The 18922-nt window shown below is 34.6% G+C and overlaps 1 protein-coding gene across 3 annotated transcripts in view; it reads left to right on the plus strand.

Moving 5' to 3' along the window:
- Positions 1 to 18922, plus strand: part of LOC115623637 (alpha-mannosidase 2) — a 31163-nt gene that overhangs the window by 5419 nt on the left and 6822 nt on the right. The window contains exon 1 of one of the 3 annotated variants that reach the window (XM_030518081.1): positions 4436 to 4563. The exons of 1 other annotated variant lie outside the window; for it this stretch is intronic. The gene's annotated coding sequence lies outside the window, so the exon portion shown is untranslated. Of the gene's footprint in view, positions 1 to 4435; positions 4564 to 6244; positions 6341 to 18922 lie in introns of those variants that run through there. One more of the 3 variants, XM_030518080.1, reaches the window with a different exon arrangement.

Genomic DNA, 18922 nt, shown 5'->3' on the forward strand with positions numbered 1-18922 from the left:
TAAATATACTTATGTTTACTGCATATGATGTTAAGAACTGTTTAAAATATAAAACCAAGATACTGATAGAAGGAATCTTATAAATAAAGGTTGTAGAATTTGTAATGATGCGCAAAGATGTTGACGTAACTTTAAACTAATTTTCTTAAAAAATAATAAACTTGAAATCAGTTAGAGGTAAAAAGCACAAATTCGAGTATTTTTTCTTTTATTAGGAAGTTAACGTATACATGAACTGGTTTAGATCATATGATCAAGATCAACTATAGTAGAGTGAGATTTGTTTATATTTAGAGAGTATGATTTAGAAAAAAAAAATTGCATGATAAAAACAATTAAAAACACATTCAATACCTTCGTGACCAGTTAGAAGCTGTATGTATTTTCATAAATAATATTTATTTATAAAATTGATCAATTAAATGAAATGCAGCCTTGTTTAAAGTTTCATTGTAATTTTGAATCCAGAAGCGGCAATTAACGTTACTTACAAAACTTGAATATACATAAGTAATCTTCTTTCTTATTATTTATTACTATTCATTTCTTGTTGATAAATCAATACAATCTCCAATTTTAAGTTAGCAAGTGTAGCTTAAAGATCCGCCAGACATAACTTTATGTTATAAATTGTCTCCCATCAATTGTATTATTCTTTTGGATGCATTTATTACGTCAACTCAGTCTATATAGCACAGCAACCAACTACATTCATCATGGCCTCCCATTGTGGATTGTTTTATTGTTATGTGTTCGTCTTCGCCTTGTTGCCACGTCGGCTTTATTGCTGCACTTAAAACAGTTGCCACCATATCGTCATGCCGCACATTTAGTTTCTGCAAAACGTTTCACTTGCACTTCGTCGGCGCTGCATTTGCGTGGGTTTCAAATCATTTTCAAGGGCCTGTGCCAATTCTCGCTTATTCTGCTGTTATGTCTGCATCTTTAACACGCCCATCTACCCGTCTCCTCCTCTGTCTGCTTCAAGCAATCAATAAACTTTTCGCGACCTTCTCATTTGCCATTCCACAGCCGCGTATTGTCTTTATTCTTCGTCGTTTTGTTTTGTGCCCTTCTTTTTTGCAAGTCCCTGTTAAAGTAGTTTCCCTCTATATCGCCACTTAAACGAGCACTTATGTTCTCTGTTATATCCACAAGCTTAGTTGAAGTTCTCTGCGTTGCTCATTTGTAGGCGTCTTTGAAAGTTAATTGCATTTCAGAGCTCATCAAAAGCTATTAGCGAACAATACCCAGCTTTGAGTCCTCAGCCTATCAAATCTAAGGACTCTGCGGGTAATATGATGGTTCGCAGATTAATGCCGAGGTAAAGACTTCCACATTGTTGTTGTAGATGTTGTTTTACAGAAAGAAAAAGAAAAACACAGTCAAATCACAACAATGCTCTTTTACTTTACCACATTTAAAATAAAACCCCAAGACTTGAATTTTCTAATTACTAGCCTAAAGTTTAAAAAGTTTGAAGCTGAGCGGGGGATTAGCATAGTCATTTGGGGAAACTGTACTCTAAGTTTGATGGAAAATATATGCAGATGGTGTCCAAATCTTCTTTGTAATTCTTACTCTTGTATATGTTCTCTATACTAATATTCGTTTGCTTGAGTCTACGTTTTAGAAAACTTGAGCCTGGAGGACTCTTTAGTTTCGTATCATGTATAAAAAATATGAGGATTCAGCCTATCGTGCTTAAACTTGACATACTTGTACTTGCTTTACATGAAGGAAATAATTTAATTTTGTAATTAGTTTTATCATTGTAATATTTATCAAAATATTCAATGGGACAAATTTTCCCCTAATCACGTTGTAAATTTGAGAAACGAACCAATTTTAGAAGAGACCGAAGCTCCCTTTTTACATAAATACCTATATACGAGAACATATTTTTAAATGCTCTTCAGTTTGTTTGATTATTATACCCTGTACCCAAAGGGTACAAGGGTATATTAGTTTTGTGCGAGTGCACATGGAACACACAGAAGGAGGCTTGGTAGACCCCACAAAGTATATATATTCTTGATCAGCATGACAAGCCGAGTCGATATAGCCATGTCCGTCTGTCCGTCTGTCCGTCTGTCCGTCTGTCCGTCTGTCTGTCTGTCTGTCTGTATGAACGCAAGGATCTCCGAAAGTATAAGAGCTAGAATAACCAATCTTGGTATACAGATTCTCCTGAGACCGAGAAAGGACGAGTTTGTTCATTTTTTCTGATCCACCCCCCCACTCCCCCCCTATTAACGATTTTCTATAACTCCCGTAATTCTTGGAATTTTGAACTGAAATTTGGTAGACACATCCAGTTAGTAATTTTATATCCGTATACCAAGTTTCATTATGATAGAATGATCGGAAAGAAAGTTATAGCCATATAACCAGGCCCAATGCACACATACATACATATGTACAAGTACACAAACACGCATAAGGCACGATTCTGATGTAAATGTAAATGTATCTATGCATGCATGGAATATTTAGTTAATTAATTAAATTAATTTAGTTAATTAATTAAATTAAATTAATTAATTAATTTAATTAAATTAATTTAATTACTTTTTTGTGGGGTGGTACAGGGTATTTAAGAGTTGAGCCTGCTCGACTTTAGCATTCCTTTCTTGTTTTTATTTTCTTTTTATATCCAATGTGACATTTCTGTTTAGTCAGCATTCAATGCAGTGCAACATGTTCCATCTATAAATGGATCTACCAGGGCCGCCATTAAAATATTTGTTCACGAAAATAAATCTTTATCAATAGTCCCTTACTTTATTCATCCATAAATAGCTTCAATGAATATTGAAACAATACAGACAAAAAACATAATTTTGTAAAGATATAAATTTGATTTCACTCAACGGTGTATTTTAATTAAACAACCCAGCACTTCACTGAAACAAAAGACAAGCCGTTCTTCCACTTCAATGAACTGTGCACTAAACAATAACTGACACTAGTCGGCGACTTACTAACGACAAATTTAGTGAAACACATTGCACTAAAAATAGAATAGAATGCTCCAAAAGCAGCTGCAGCAACAACAAGAACAGAACGCAAAGGAACCACGTTGTACTCCAACACCTTCAGCGTGGCTGCCGCAACGAAGTGCCACAACATTTTAAAGCCCGACAAAGAAATGCAACCATCCAAGCAGCCAAGCCAAAACAAAACCCACCGACTTGGGATGAGTGCGTGACATTTTGTTTTTGATAACAGCTCTATGCTGTTTGAGATTTAAAATATAGTAATGGTATTTAATATCTTCGATTTATGATATGGAATTGCAAGAAGATATATACATATTTATTATATTGAAGCATGCATGTTAAGTTAATTTTGTTTCTAACAAAGGTTTTAAATATGCGTTTATTAAAGCGATTAAGTTATTGTTATTAAGTTTGTATTATTTATATGTATTATATTTATTATTATATTTTTTATAATTGTATTTATTATATTCCAGTTGTGCATTTTAAAAATGAACGTCAACTTGTTAAAATTGAATTTAGATTCCTAAAATTTTTGTACTTTTTGCTTTGTAATGAACGGTCCATCTTTAAACAAAGCCTTTTGATTTGTAATGAATAAATAACACAAAACGATAGTTACACGCACCTTCTAGTAAGTCCATCTCTAGCCACCAGCATTGCCATGGCAAAGCCCCAACAAGCAGCGGTGGCAAGTAGCAGGTAAGGCAGGCAGTCAGTCAGCCAGCCAGGCAGCCAGGCAGCCAGGCAACATAGTGAGAGGGAGCTGAGCGCCAACAAGTCGACAAAGTCTACACAGCCGGCTTGCTAGCTAGCTGGCTGGCTTTGGGGTTTTGGCTCGACTCTCTCGCTTGCTCGTTCAGTTGCGCTTTGTAACGCATGGGGGTCTGTTCGTTGTTCGCTTAACGTGAGTCGTTGTGTTTGTCAGCCAAAGGGCGAGTTACGCGAAGTCGTTGTCTTCGTCGCGGTCGTCATTGTGTTGCAGTTGTTGGTGTTGTTGTTGTTGTGGTTCGCCTCCCGCAACCGTGAAAAAAAGTTTCCATAACGTAACGTAAACGAAACCGTTAAATCTCAGCCCCTCGGTATTTTTTTGTGGTCGCGTTGACATTGTTATCCTGCTTTAGAGTCCTCCGTCACGGTTTTGTGCTCTTGATTGTCCTTAAATGCAATTAAAAAATTTAGTGAGTTAAACAAAAACCAAAAACGCGGTAGATTGTGTTTAAAAAAAAAAAAGGGAAACTTTAGAACTATTATTTTCCATTGTTCTACACTTTCTATTCACTTATTGCTGTTTCTGTTATGTGCCGGAATAAAAAATTAAAAACTTTTGCCGCATTTCCCTGTTGATTTATGCGTTGTCCTTGGCGGGTGCTACGAAGCATATGTATGTAAATGTAAATTCCCGACTTGGCAGAGCATAAAAACGGCTTGTTAAAACAACAAACAAGTTTGCTAACAAGTTGTGTGATTTGTGAGAACATAACTCAAAGAAACGAATTTGTAATTAGTAAGGATAACGAAATTCAACAGCTTTTATTTTATAGTGCGACGAGTCTGCAAGGTAAATGAAAAATAATCACAATATATGTGAGTATGTATAATATTTCTGCTTGAGAATTGTGAATTGAATAGAGTTTGCAGTCGTATTGATATTTCTTTGACTTTATTTAAATAATCCGGATGTTGGATGGGCCAACTGAAAGAATCTAGGCCCTATGTTAATGGAGTTCCTGTGATTTTTCCAACTACTTGCCAGTTATTACTTTGCCTTCGTAACGGGGAAAACTCAGGTCATTGCCCCTTATTATTTATTCTATTTATAAATTACATCTCTTCTATCTTGTCGCGTTCTTGTATACTTGTGTATCTAATAATGTTAAACGTATTTTATCGATTAGGACAATTTTTGTGAAATAAATTTATAAATTACATCTCTTCTATCTTGTCGTGTTCTTGCATATTTTCCACTTTCGCTTCCTCACTATGGAAAACAGTATAGTATACAGTTCTAGTGTACAGCCTATGTTTAAATACTCTTTTTTTCAAATAAATTTAGGAGTCCGTTTAGGAACAATTCATTGGCATTCAAGGCTTTTTCTGTTTTATCTTCTAAATTTTTCTAAATCCTTGGAGATCTTTTATTATTTATATGAATTTCAGCTATTATTGATACAACTTTTAATCAAAGATCATTGAACAATAAATATCATAAATAGTTTTCTTCATTTTAAAATAGTTATTTCTTTTGTCTTTTTTATAAATTTTTCATTTATTGCTCAGTGTCAGAACTTTGTTTTTATTGCTTAAAATATTATTAATTTAATTTTTGAAACCATTCAGTTCGTTTCATACGTTTCGTACGCTATGGAATGTAGAAAATTATTCCCAACCGTGATGCCACCCCGTGTTTGTGAACATTTCTATACTGTTGTATTACCTTTACCGTTGCATGCCACACGCTGTCGCCTCGTGGCCTATCGATTACCCATAGTATAATGTTTTGTGTCACTGAAATAAATTGCGACCCCCAACATGGCACATATGCTCCATGCTGTTCTATTTATTTCATTACTTCATACTCGCACCCCGGCTCCAGTCCGAACGCCTGTCTCTGTCCCTAATCGTGGCCGATGTCACCGGCTAGGTTGCGGCTGCTATTCATAATTTTTTTTTTTATAATGCCACCACAGACGCCTCCTATGATTGCCGGCGACTGACGACCGCTTATTGTCGGTTGCGTGCTGTCAATTTTCCGGTGGCGTCGCATTTTCAGCTCTCTTTTGATGCGGCTGGGCCTTAGGTATTGTTGCTGTTGTGATGATGATGATGTAGCTTTCCTAATATACTCTACTATTATATGCCGTGTCACCACGCAATCAAATCGTTTTACCATATGAAATACACATATAATAATCATATCATATCAGATGCTTGGCAACTTGTCTGTCTGTCTCACAGACTTCTCAGTGCTAATGAGGCGTATCAAAAGCCGTCAAGTGCCAAATGCCATGAGTTGTCCAAAAAAAATATAATTCTGGACACGTATGTATGCTACAAGTTGGCATAGAAGCCGTACTACCGTTACGGCTCTATGCATTATTGGAGTTAGTAAGGCCCATTTAGTCACAGTTGGTTGACCAAACAGCGGTTAGTGTTACAGCTGGTTAGGTAAACATTTATAACATCGTAATGTAAAGTGGGTTTTGAGTTGTTTAGCGGTTTGCCATTTCGGACCAGTTGGGCTTCATTAGCCAACACAAACAGTGCAGAACGATGACTTAACACAAAAGCCCAACTATCGATTGTTTATTTGAACGTAATTTGTGCTCCAATTGTGGGTAAGTTGTTGTTTGTATGTAGTTCTGTTAAGCAGCCCATCCACAGTTCATTTTGAACTGATTTCGAGAAATCAAAAAAGAAGCTTACTTCTTTTTTAAGTACTGTAGAATGTGACAAATGGGAATAAATTCAAGGATTAATCGCATTTCGTTTTTTAAAAATGATTATCAAAAGAGCAGAGATTTGATATTTATACTGAAAAGGTCTCTTAAATTGTTCCACGGATATCATACCTTATCCGTATCATAAAGTTGCGAGGACTAGAAGGAATGGAATGAACTCTAAAACAGTTTCGTAAATTAGAAGTTGATCATGAAATGGACTCTAATATCATGAGTTTTACAAATTTACTGGCTAAGTCTGAATAAATTGATTCAACTTTTGCAAAAGTTTTAATACAAATACCAATGAATTTAAATTTTTGAGTTGCCTTTGTTAAGAATCAACTACGAGTCTTTTAAAGATGATAAAAGCGTATTTTTTATGGTAAAATGCACTTAGTATTGATTATTACTTAATACAAGTTTGAATTGTAAATGGCTTTGTGCGAAAACGGTAAAACTTTCGTAATAGGATTATTATTTTTGTTACTAAATATATTCATATATCTTTAATCTCTCTTTCGATAACAGTATTAACTATTGCTTTAAAAAGAACATTTATGCTTTCTAACGTGAACACTAACACACTAGTATAAGACTAAAAGCTCCTATTCAAATTTTAATTTCTATTTCTAGAGGATATATAGAGAATTATCAAATATAGTTACGAAATAGACAAGAAATATCTTGAAGAGGTATTTCAAATATGAAGGTACGAATCTTCAGCAATAAATCATAATTTTGTTGAAAACATTTCAAAACCCCTCTTACTAAAATAGTTGATTTTATAAATATTTCGAATATTGAACAGTTGTAATAAGATTATGGATAAAACCATTACTTAACCACAATAAGTAGTTTAATTCAAATATCATATTCGCAACTCATTGCAAGTGACAAGAAAACTTTCCGCACTCCAATTTCATTTGAAAAGCGCTGCCCGCATTTCCTTTTGTCACGAAACTTCTATAGCCTTAACTCATATAAATTTCCCACCATTTAATTGCAAACTGAAATTGAAGCGGAAAATTTCATAATCACTGCAATAAGCGCAACCATTGTATTTGTTTAGTTGCAACGCATTCGCAATGAAATAAAAGTATTCGTTTTCATTTCATTTTCCCTGCGTTGTGCTTTCTTCTTCTATTTTCTCTGTGCGTTCGTGTAATGGTTTCACAGCCTTCCTTCCCATCCCCACTCCACAACCACTACTTACTACAATAATATATTTTCCTGCATTACGACATGCCAAAAAAAAAGAAACCAGCAAAGCAACAAATCCGCAAGAAGAAAAACTCTCACGTTCCACATTTTTATGGCTTGTTGTTGCGCTTTATCGGAGTCTTTATCGTTTCTTGGCCAGTTTAGTTTGACAGCGTTATTAAAACAGCAATAAACTAATTTCACATTGAAAACAACCATCTAGAACAAGTACATTTGAATTTATCCAAAAGAACATTTTTCTGCACCGAACATAAATGTTAACTTTTCATTTATCGCCCCCCATTATAAAGATAACTTTGACTAAAGCAACATGTCATGTTTAATGGCATGTTTGCCCAACGTGCAGCCTAATTAGAATTAGTTGTTCATTTTTATTTGAATTTTGTTTGTTTGTTATCTTTCTAGTAATTGAATTTGGCAAATCGAGAACACTGCATTTTTAAACATGTGTAAATTTTGTTGTAAATGTTTTCTGTATGTTGAGGCTTTTCAGGGGGAATTTTTATTTTATAAATAGATCAATAAAACTTTCAGCGGTATATCAATTTTAAAAATAACTGTGAACTTTAAATTCAGCAAAAGTACATACATATCTTACCAAAGTTGTTTAGTACTAAAAGAGATTTACATTTTTAAGCTTTCTTTCTAAAATAAAATGTACTCTGCTTTTGTACACCAAAAAAAAGCCCATAATAGTATAAGTTGGTTTCCAAAGAAAGCAGGATTTTTAAAAAATAAGAAAACCAAATTGATCATTTAACAAAGTTAACAAAAAAATAATCATGTCCTCTGGTTTTTGGAATGTCTTTTGGACATGTTGTAGAGAGTCGATTGAGGTGGTTTTTGATGGAGGATTCTTGTAGAACAGTGAATTAGTTCTATTCCACTAGGTATACTATATATCGTGGTGGTCAAAGAACTTTCTTTCTAATTGCCTTTAATATCTATGGATACATTGAATTTGCTCCTGTTCTTGGCAATTATTAAGGGTAATAAATAAATAATAAAACAGTATTTATGAATAGTTTGTTAACCAATTACGCACTATTATCACTAACAAAGTAAAGCTTGATTAGGAATTTGTCTGATAACCACTTTGAACATTCAATCTGATATCAGCTATCAGATACGAATTGTAAATGAAATTAATAATATAATTTATGAGCCAATGAATCAATTATTGCATCGCTCCATAGCTTCTGGCAGCTAATGCATCAGATGTGTCGAAGTCCGACTTGAGACCACATATATATGTACATATATTTATCCGACAGATTAGCTAGTTAGCTTGTTTGTAAAAAATAATTAATGGAAACATTTAATGTGTTCTGTTCTGCTTGAGAAAACACGTTCTGCTGTCCATTGTAACATTTTCCCAAGCTTCTTGTTAATTAGGCATTATCTCAGAGCGACTGTGTTGCTCTCTGTGCGGAACAACTTAATTAACGAAATCTCGAATGTCGCACAAATCGCCACACATTTCCATGGAATTAAAATGAGTACTTGGTGAAATTGTTGAAGACCGCCGGCGGTCGACTTTCCACTACATAATGTGCGCTAATGAAGCATTGTAATTAAACAAATAAATTCCGTAATCAATTGAATTAGTTGGTTTAATGCATTGCGGCCACAATTTTGCATATCTCTGAGCTAGATTTGTGGCAAAAGTAGCGCGGCAATTTCATCCATTACGCTAATGAAGTGAACAATTTACGGGTAATCGAATTATAGTTGGGGCTATATACATACTCGTACATACTCGTTCATATACGTGTATGACAGAAACTTTATCGAATGGCAAATGGGAAGTTCATAAAGCAAGTGGTTTACGACAGAGTCGGACTCGCATAAAATGCAACACATATGGCCACTCGACGCAGAGAGAGAAGGAATAAATATATAAGTACATACTATGTATGCTATGGAAAAGTTGGACTCGTATGCTATCCAATTTTATTTTGCTGACATTTAATCAGCGCTGGGTTTGGAAGAAAATAAAAACAAACCCATATTTTCTTCACACGGCACTTTCGCAGACGGCCCTGTTGTTCAACCCTTTACGGTAGTCTGGCCTTTTTTTCTTGCCACTTTTGGCCAAGTTTATGGGCACAACATATAGCCAACATTGTTGTAGTTGTTATTGCTGCTGGCCCATGAATGACTAACTGTTCAGTTGAAGTTGTTTCATGGCTGAATGGTCCGCGCTTTGACCGGCGTTCGTTGCTTGTTGGCTCTTTGACAATTTTTAGGCCAGAAGTTAGGGGACAGGTAGATAGACAGTCTGGCTGGCTGAATCTGACAGTGTGTGGGTGGCTGGGCCGAGAAATAAAAGCAATTTGTGTTCTTGTTGTTGTTATTTTATTATTATTATTATATTGAAGCGCTAACAACGTTGTGCATGCACTTTCAATAAAGCTTACATTACATGTAACAAAATATGCCTAAAAGCCAAATAGACTATGACACTGAGGAAGGCTTTTACACGGCAATATGTACATTCAAGAAATGTATCAAAGAACTATGATGACTGCTATCCTTTTTGTGGAAACAAATCAAATATTGAAGACCATCAACAACAAGCTAGCTAAAAAGCTATTATAGGATTAAACATGTTGCATTCATTAATTTTCTAGTCTAAGCTATTTACGGCGAATTAAGCGAATTGCTGCCTGAGAAGCCTTCTCTTTATCTTAAACGAAGTCTTCTTTTTGGGGGAAAAACATTAAATTATGTTTATTTATTAACAGTTTAATGACACTGTGATAATGCAGATGTATTCGCAGATTTATTTTAAAGTGGGTTAATTCTCTTTATTTTATAAACTAACAATTTGGTTTTAATTGGATTCTTCCTAAAATATCAATAAATCAATTAATTTATTCTAAAATAAGATGCATTTCAATAACAAAAAAAAACAACAAACTTTTATGAAAGATATTTAGACACATTTTTATGGAAACTGTTGTCTGGACAAAATTTTCTGATGCTAGTTGTTCAAGGAAATTTGTGTTCAATGATAAAGTGTTTTAAAAAGAAAGGACAAATTAATTTTTAATAATAAACAAAATTGATGTAAAGTGCATAAAGGACACACAACGTGTGAGCCACAATTTTGTTTCTAGTGTTATAAAGTTACTGTAAAATAGAAGATTAAGCTCAAAATGAATAAATTACTTTCCTAGCATAAGTCGTGTCTATATTTTTCTGTTTATTGCTTGCAGCATAAAAATAAAAATATACTGTTGTTGTTCACACAGACACCATCTTTGTTAAAGGAATAAAATGCTGGGCTTCCATGCAGCCTTCCGGTCCAAATAGATTGATCAGCCAATACTAAAAGTGCTGCCGTGAAAAAAATTCCTATTTGTTTTTTGCATTTAAGATCTGTGTATAAAGAAAATTACTATGCGTGTTTGGTGTATCGTTACATCTACACGTACGCGAAATGACCGAAATCTGATTGAAATGTGTATGGCCCGCATGAGCTTATCTAAAATGTTTTTTATTGCCCACTATTGAAGTATTCAACATTTTTATGGCATATATGGGACCAATTTGTTTAATAAAAACACATTTTTTGCATGCGCTCTTAGCAAATAAAAGCATATCATATATCCCAGCAAGATACTGCTGTTGTTCTTCAAAGCTTGAGTTTATAACAAAATGGACATTTTTTCTCCCAACAATAAACAAAAAGATGCTCGTGCGTCACATAAATGGTTTCTTTATTAGTTCGCTGCTCAGGTTAATGACTTATGATGCCATTTCTGTCGAGTGTGTGTGTGTGTGTGTGTGTGTGTGGGTTGAAGCACGCGCTACTACTACTCTACTCCCACTTTCTGGGACCCACGCCCGTCTTCAAGTCTAATCGGTGGCGCATTACTCACGCTCATCTGCCTCGAAAAATTGTCATAGCTGAGGCGCGAAATTGAAGCAACGCAGTCCCTTCCTCGTTGTCAACTTTGCTCCAGCGCTAGTTGGTGTAATTAAAAACTTGAACTTTCCCGGTTCTACTGCTGTTGACGTGCAGAGATGATAACAAGAACAACAAACAACAGCAATAGCAACAACAACAACAACGACGACAACGTCCGCTTGCCACTCAAAGTCAAAGTTTTAAAGTGCAAAAACAGCATAAACAACAAATTTTGTAGTGTTAAGCAAAACATTTAAACTGTTGACACTTTTGTTAACACTGCGGCGACGCCTTCAACTGCAGGTAACGAGCACTAAAGAAAATTGCCATTTCTGCGCCATTAACGCACATTTCTTCTAGCTATTTGCTCGAAGAATTAACGTAGCAATGCCTCTTTGTGTTTCTAAATGAATTGTTTTGATGGTATTCTTTCATTTATTAGGGACTAGACTTAAAGACTTAGACTTGATTTCCTTTTGAGCCATATAGTCTTCTCTTCGAAATTGGCAGCTTCATTAGAGAGGAAGAAGGCGTTCCAAGGTGGATGAACTTTCTGTGCTAATGTGCTCTGGAAAGACACACCCCTTTTACGTCACACAATTTGTATTTAAGGGGAAAGTTTATTACAAGCAAATAAGTTGTTTATCACAACGTGCAAATGTATGTTGCTATACATGATTATTTTTATATATTTTTCGATGTGAAATGGAAATTTGAACATCAATCAATGCTTTAGTAGCTAAATTTTTAAGATGATAAAATGTTGATTAAAATATAATTTTGAAAGTGCCTCCGTTAAAGATTTTAATTTATTAATATACGGCAGTTAAAGATTTCGTAAAATAACTTCACAATGAGATGAATAAAACTGTCCATCGTGGACAATCATTAAATTGGTTAAATAAACTTGACAATAATTTATTTCATTTATAAAGATGAAATATGTCAGAACTATTTATTTCAAAAAGAAGCAAAAATATATAAGCCACAGTTTACATAAAACAACAAATATTCCTCTTTTTGTATGTCGTTTATATTTGCGATGATGCTAATTGCCATGTGAAATTGATTACTAATGTTCATTTCATGCTCATCCTTCCTAGTTTTTAGCCATCATTTATTTTTGCACAAACATTTCAAAACTTTTCATATTTGCAGATCTACTTCCCATGCCTCAAGCTATCGGCTGTCTACTTCAATTTAATTATCATTTTCTACGTAATGCCACCCCAACCCTAGCAGTGGATGTAATTACACATTTGAGACAAGTGCTTTAGTTTCTGCCCCCACACAAAAAGTTGTTACGCTGTGCCGTTTACAGCCACTTCCGACCATAATCACTTCCTGATTTAAATATGCGAATGCGAAGGCAATTTATTCGGTAACATTCCACAACCCATCAACCCCCATAGTCTAGCTGCTTCGACATAAATGTTTTGGTGTTTTTGTAGCTCTTCTTCTATGCAGAGATTTTTAATTGGCAAATGATTTAGCAAAACTTTTAGATTGAACTTTTCTTGAAATAGAAAAACGTTTTGTGCTGAGACAGCAATGGTCCATTGCCTACCCCAATCACACACACACAAACACACACACACAGCACCCACATCAGCTGTCAACAACTTTTGCACATACATACATATACTATAGTTATGTTATTACGTGTGTATATAGTAGTGTGTGTGATGTTGAACAAGTTTCTTGGCAAATTTGATTTAAACGCAAATTGCATTCTGTTAGTGTCGGAACTCCGTCCTATTGCCCCTTTGCCTATTCATGCCTTTCGGCTCTTTGACATGCTGTGGTCCCATGCCCAAAACCCCTGTCTTTAATTTTATTCACCAATAACTCACGGCGTTGTTGTTTCTTTATACCCTGCAATGTGAAGAATGATTCATGGGCTTAACCATGACAGTTATCTCTTATAATTTTAAAAGGGGACAATACTATTCTTAGGTATTTATTGAAAATGTCAAACACAATATGGGAAAATACTATAGCCCTTAATTCCAAGGACAGATCTTAAGAAAGATTGGGATGCGAGTTGTTGAGACTAAGTAGTTGTTGAATTGGTGATCTTTCTATTATTAATTTCAAGCTTCAGTGTAATTTAAAATAACAAGTTTTTATATTTTTACATCTTTCAATGGTGAACAACGATTTTCGATAGGGAGTTGTAATAATTAAGATGTGAAGAAGTATACGAGAAAAATGACTTAAAACTAAGTATTTTAAATTTATATTTTTGTCAATCTTGTTAGCTTCTAAATACGCGTGTTTAATTCCAAGAATGACAGTGGACTATAACGCTAATTTGGCATGAGAGACAGTTGTCTTTGGTTACAAAAAATGCTTCACCAAAGCTACAAGAAATAAGGATATTACTTACCGAAAGATCCCCTGAAACTCTTCTTTCAAGATAATTTAGATTAGATAAAGAAAAAGCACGAAACCTCTTGTAGATTTGGAAACGATGTCATATCTTTATTAAAATGTTAGTTAATTCGACTGATCAGCCTAAGTACAAAGAGAATCATTAAAGGTATATACATATATATAAAGAATATGAGTATTGAAATTGATCTGCTTACAAATTGCAAATCCTCACCTTGTCTCAAATAAACAGCATATGTAAAATAGAAAGTGCTTTATTATTATTATTCTTTTCGCTCTAAAATAAACGTAAGTTGATTTTAGATTCGAATACGAGGTTGCCTATCCGTCTAGAGGTTTAAGGTATCCCATATTCGATGCAACTAAACGCAATGGTTTTCTTCAGTCATTTCTCTGTTATTATTTTTTCTCCCCATCTTTGGTATTGTATTTTTTGCTCGAACTTAAAACTAACCGCCAGTTGTGAAAAGTTTTCTCGCCCATGGCTTCCGTGTCCATGTCAGTGTTGACTTCAACTTCACTTTTGGACGCTCAAATGGCGCTCAGCTCAACTCAGTTGAGTTCGGCAGCTAGTGGCAGAGTCCAAGTGGAATTGCATGCAAGAATTCTGGCGTTGTAGCTCCATATACAAGTATATGTGTGTATATACAGTACTATACGAGTATATATATGTTCTTTTTTTATGCAAATGAATTGATCGCTGTTGTTGTAGTTCTTCTACTTGCCCTTCTTCTGACTGGCTGACTTATAACAAAATTTGTATATTGGCTTTATGCTAAAGCTCAAGTTTACATTTATGCCCACGTTGTTGTCGGAATAACAATATGGGCATAACAACAATAACTACAACAACGAAAAACAACTCACAAAAGTTCCACAAAAGCACTCTAAATCAATTGTAAACTTTGCTATTTGAGTTTTGTGCGATATGAACTTTTTGCCTCTGTTGTTGTTGCTCTTGCTTTTGCTGTTGCACGCTCTATACCAAATTTAATCATACTTTGAAAATTGCATTTGCTGTAGCTCATATCTTAGATTATTCTATATTTATATTTATGTATGTAGTAGACGGAATTGGAAATGAGCGAGCGGCGGTGACTTTTCCAGCTTTATGGCTTGACGTACTCCTAAGTCAATTCAATTGAATTGAATTCGGGCCATAAATAAGTTTCAGCAAGGCAATGAACGTAAATTCAATTGGCAAGAGTGTCCAATAAAGCCGTCTAGCAAAGGCAATCACATCTTCCATAAACTTGAAAAGAAGGCTAAGTTCTTGTTTATAACGACATGTGATTCTTAAAAGATTTAGTTGAAATTAAGATTATATATAAAGTCATTCCAATGAAGTTTTCATTGTCCAAGTTCGCAAATTAAAACCAAATCTAATCTGATTTTATCCGGTGAAATTATTCATTTAGAAGAACACAATCACTTAATCTGTCATCTTTTCCTTAAATTAGAAAAGAATATTGTCCCACTACCTGCGAGCATTACTCTCATAGCTATAGAAGCAAGGCTTGACTACGGAAAACTACAGGCCTTAAAAGGTCAAGATATTCAAATCTGTTGAGATCATGAATCATACCAGACCCCTTTAACATAGCAGATTAATGTAGATTCAGCTACATGAGCTCCAATGGGAATTTAGCTGTAATTGAAAAGTGTAAAAATAAATATTTCATTACACATCTATGTATTACGTTAACGATTAATACATTACTAGAGTATGAGTATTAGGTTCAGTTCTTCGTTCTCTTTCTTCATTAAATTAATAAAAAATGTAGAATGAATTGAGGGGTAAGGTTTTACTCAAACAATAATACTATATTATTTCTTATTATTTTTGAGCTCATAACAAGTTCATCAATTTGTTTGTTCTTTCTTTAATTTTATATTAGCTTCATTCTTTCTTATGAATGAATATTTCTAATTTCTGAATTCAATTTAATTGACATACTTATAATAAATATAATGATAAGGAAATGAACAGAAGTTGTTGAATAAATTAAAAATAAAATAAAAATTAAAATTGAACAATTCGTTTAACTGAATCTGAATGACTATAAATTATATTTTCATTACGATATTAATTGATGACATTCTTTTCTTTTGAATATATTTTATATTATTTCACTGTTTATTGATAGAAATATCAAATGTTATATTCTACGCTTCACATGAAATACTATAAACAATCTACACCCGAGTTAGCTTTTGTTAAATTTTAGCGGCTTTTTGGAGAACCGTGCTTTAAAGCCCTTCTAGTCCTTTAATAATTATGTAATTCAATTTAACTTATTTTGAAGGACTGGCCAAAACTGTTATTGATTCGATTAATTTCAACATTAATTGAAGTATTTTCTTGTCATTATTACTCGTACTTCTTTCTATTTACTAATGATGCACATTAATTATTCCCTTCCTTACTAGACAAGAAGTTCTATATCCTAAACTGGACCAAATGGACCAGCAAGTGAACTCATTACAAAATCCACACGTCGGTTAGCTTTAACTTTTGCTACCAATCTTGAAACCAGCAGCTTTGCATCCCATCATTATCCCTTACACAGAACCGCCCCCCTCTCTCTCTCTCTCTCTCTATCTCTCCCGGGCTCTGCTAATGAATTGAAGCATTAGTTTTGCTCTCCATTTCTACGCCTTAAACATGGTTTAGCTGCACCCGCGATAATGTAGAGACGGGCGTCGGGCCGAGCTCGATCCACAAACTAGACGGGGGGAAACCTATGGGGAAGGGGACGAGGGGCAAGTAAAAGCGGGAGCATTTAAATTAACATGCGAGCGTGTTTGGGCGCATTTGCATGTTTCGAGCGGTTCCACCGCTGCTGACAGGTGCAGCGAGCGAGTCAACGACGTCATTTAGTGTTTACTGATTAGCATACGGGTGTGTGTGTGTGTGTGTGTGTGTGTGTGTGCTTTGCTTTGCTTGTACAGCTCGGCTCGTTGGCAGCTGCCTCTGCTACCGTTGAAAGCTAATTGAAACATTTTAATGCTGGCCACTGCCACCAAAGAAGCATTATTTTAAAATTTAATAAAACTTTTTTCAATTAAATAGACTGCTACATAGAAAAAAGAAAACATTTTTAGCGCACAAAACGAAAATGCAGCACGAACAAGAGAAAACAAATAAATTTCAACAGCAAATGCGAATTATGAAAGCCTGGCAATTAAGTGTAAAATTGTTAACAATTTGTTGCCTCCGTACATATTTATGTGTGTGTGTGTGTGTGTGTTTGTGTGGTGTGTTTGGCTTTGAATGCGCAACGTGGCGTATGCGCAATGTAATTTCTACATCTGTGTGTTCGGGTCCTTTAGGGTGCTGCCGGTTCATCGTGGGTGCAACAAACTTTTCGCAGCATTAAATTATTGCATTAAAATTGTTTGCCTGCCAGTTCCGCTTTGTGGAATTCACACACATACATGCACATACGAGTATGAATTTATGCATGTAATATATGTGTGTGTTCGGGTTTGTTTGCTTGTATGTTCACACACTGTGCGTGCACATGAGAGTTGACAAAACTATTCACTAATTTGATCTGTGCAGAAAGTTTTCGACTGAGAGTTCTGTTTTTGATGTGCGTTGTTGGTTTTAAAGCACACCGCAAATTCATTTTATTTAATCCTATTAAATTATGCAAAATGTAACGCCTAGAAATTTTTGGTTTGAAATTATTTAGGGAACTGCAAAGCTTCCTTAAATGAAGGTTTGATTTTTAAAGTTTACGAAGCCAGCGCGTGCAGTTTTTCATTCTAACTTATACAAATATTATATGGAATGGATGTGTATATAAGCAGTTAAATAGTCTGAGTACCTAAAGTAGAAAACAACTGGAATTTATAAAATTGCGAACAATGAAGCAATTTATTTCAAATATTTCTTGATTTGTCTTTGGCGAATAATCAAGCATTTGATGAACTATATACAGATAAACAGATAATGAGAGCTTCAATTCCGCTCGCAACTATTTAAGATAATTTCAGAGACTGCATCATTTAATTTCAATGTATTACAAAAATAATAATAATAAACAGATAAAGAGAGTTTCAATTCCGTTCGCAACTATTTAAGATAATTTCAGAAACTGCTTTAAAGCGAAACACGAAAACCACATAAAGAGGCATCATTTAATTTCAATTTATTACAAAAATAATAAGCACACATACATATACATTCAGTACATATACATATATAGTGCAAGTATTTTAAGAACTGTCTTCCGTTCGCGATTATTTGTTGGCTTGCCCCCCACGAAAGCCTAGAGCACGTCATTAAATACTGTTAACATTTGTTCGTGCTTGCGCCCGACCTACCCTATAATGTAAATAAATACATCCGGTAGCAGGACATATTTTTTTTTTGCTTTGTGGGCTATGCCTTAATTAAATTCTGCTGGTACAGATGGACCGATGCGACAGACGAGTGACTCCTCCTACATGTGTATACATATATATTTATATATATGTATGTACTCGTATATTTACTTTGTGTGGGGCATGAAATTTTTCAATGTAGGTAATGTGGATGGATATACAACATTGCCTGATTTCAAGAACAGGCATTGGAGTCTCCTTGAAAAGGAGGGACAGGAGCGAAATAAACGAATGAAAAGGCGCTCGGGAGGTGAGTGTCGACAGCAGCAAGTGAAAGGCACACAAAGGAGAATGAACGTCAAAAATTTATGAGCGACACACAAACATTCACATGCATGCATACATAACTCAGATGTGCTTTGTTTCTTTGTTTTACACATCCCCAAAGAATCACACAGACACACATGGTTATACATAAATATGTATATGTGTACACTTACACAGTCGTCGGAAAGGGGGCCCAATTTTTCCCAATTATACAATGATATCAGTAACTATTTGATCTTAAAAGCAGTTGGCTCCATTGAACGTTAAACGTTTTTATTTTATTTTTT

This window comes from Scaptodrosophila lebanonensis, unplaced genomic scaffold (genome assembly GCF_003285725.1).
Source record: "Scaptodrosophila lebanonensis strain 11010-0011.00,11010-0021.00 unplaced genomic scaffold, SlebRS2 tig00000053-arrow-pilon, whole genome shotgun sequence".
In the NCBI taxonomy this organism is placed as follows: Eukaryota; Metazoa; Arthropoda; class Insecta; order Diptera; family Drosophilidae; genus Scaptodrosophila; species Scaptodrosophila lebanonensis.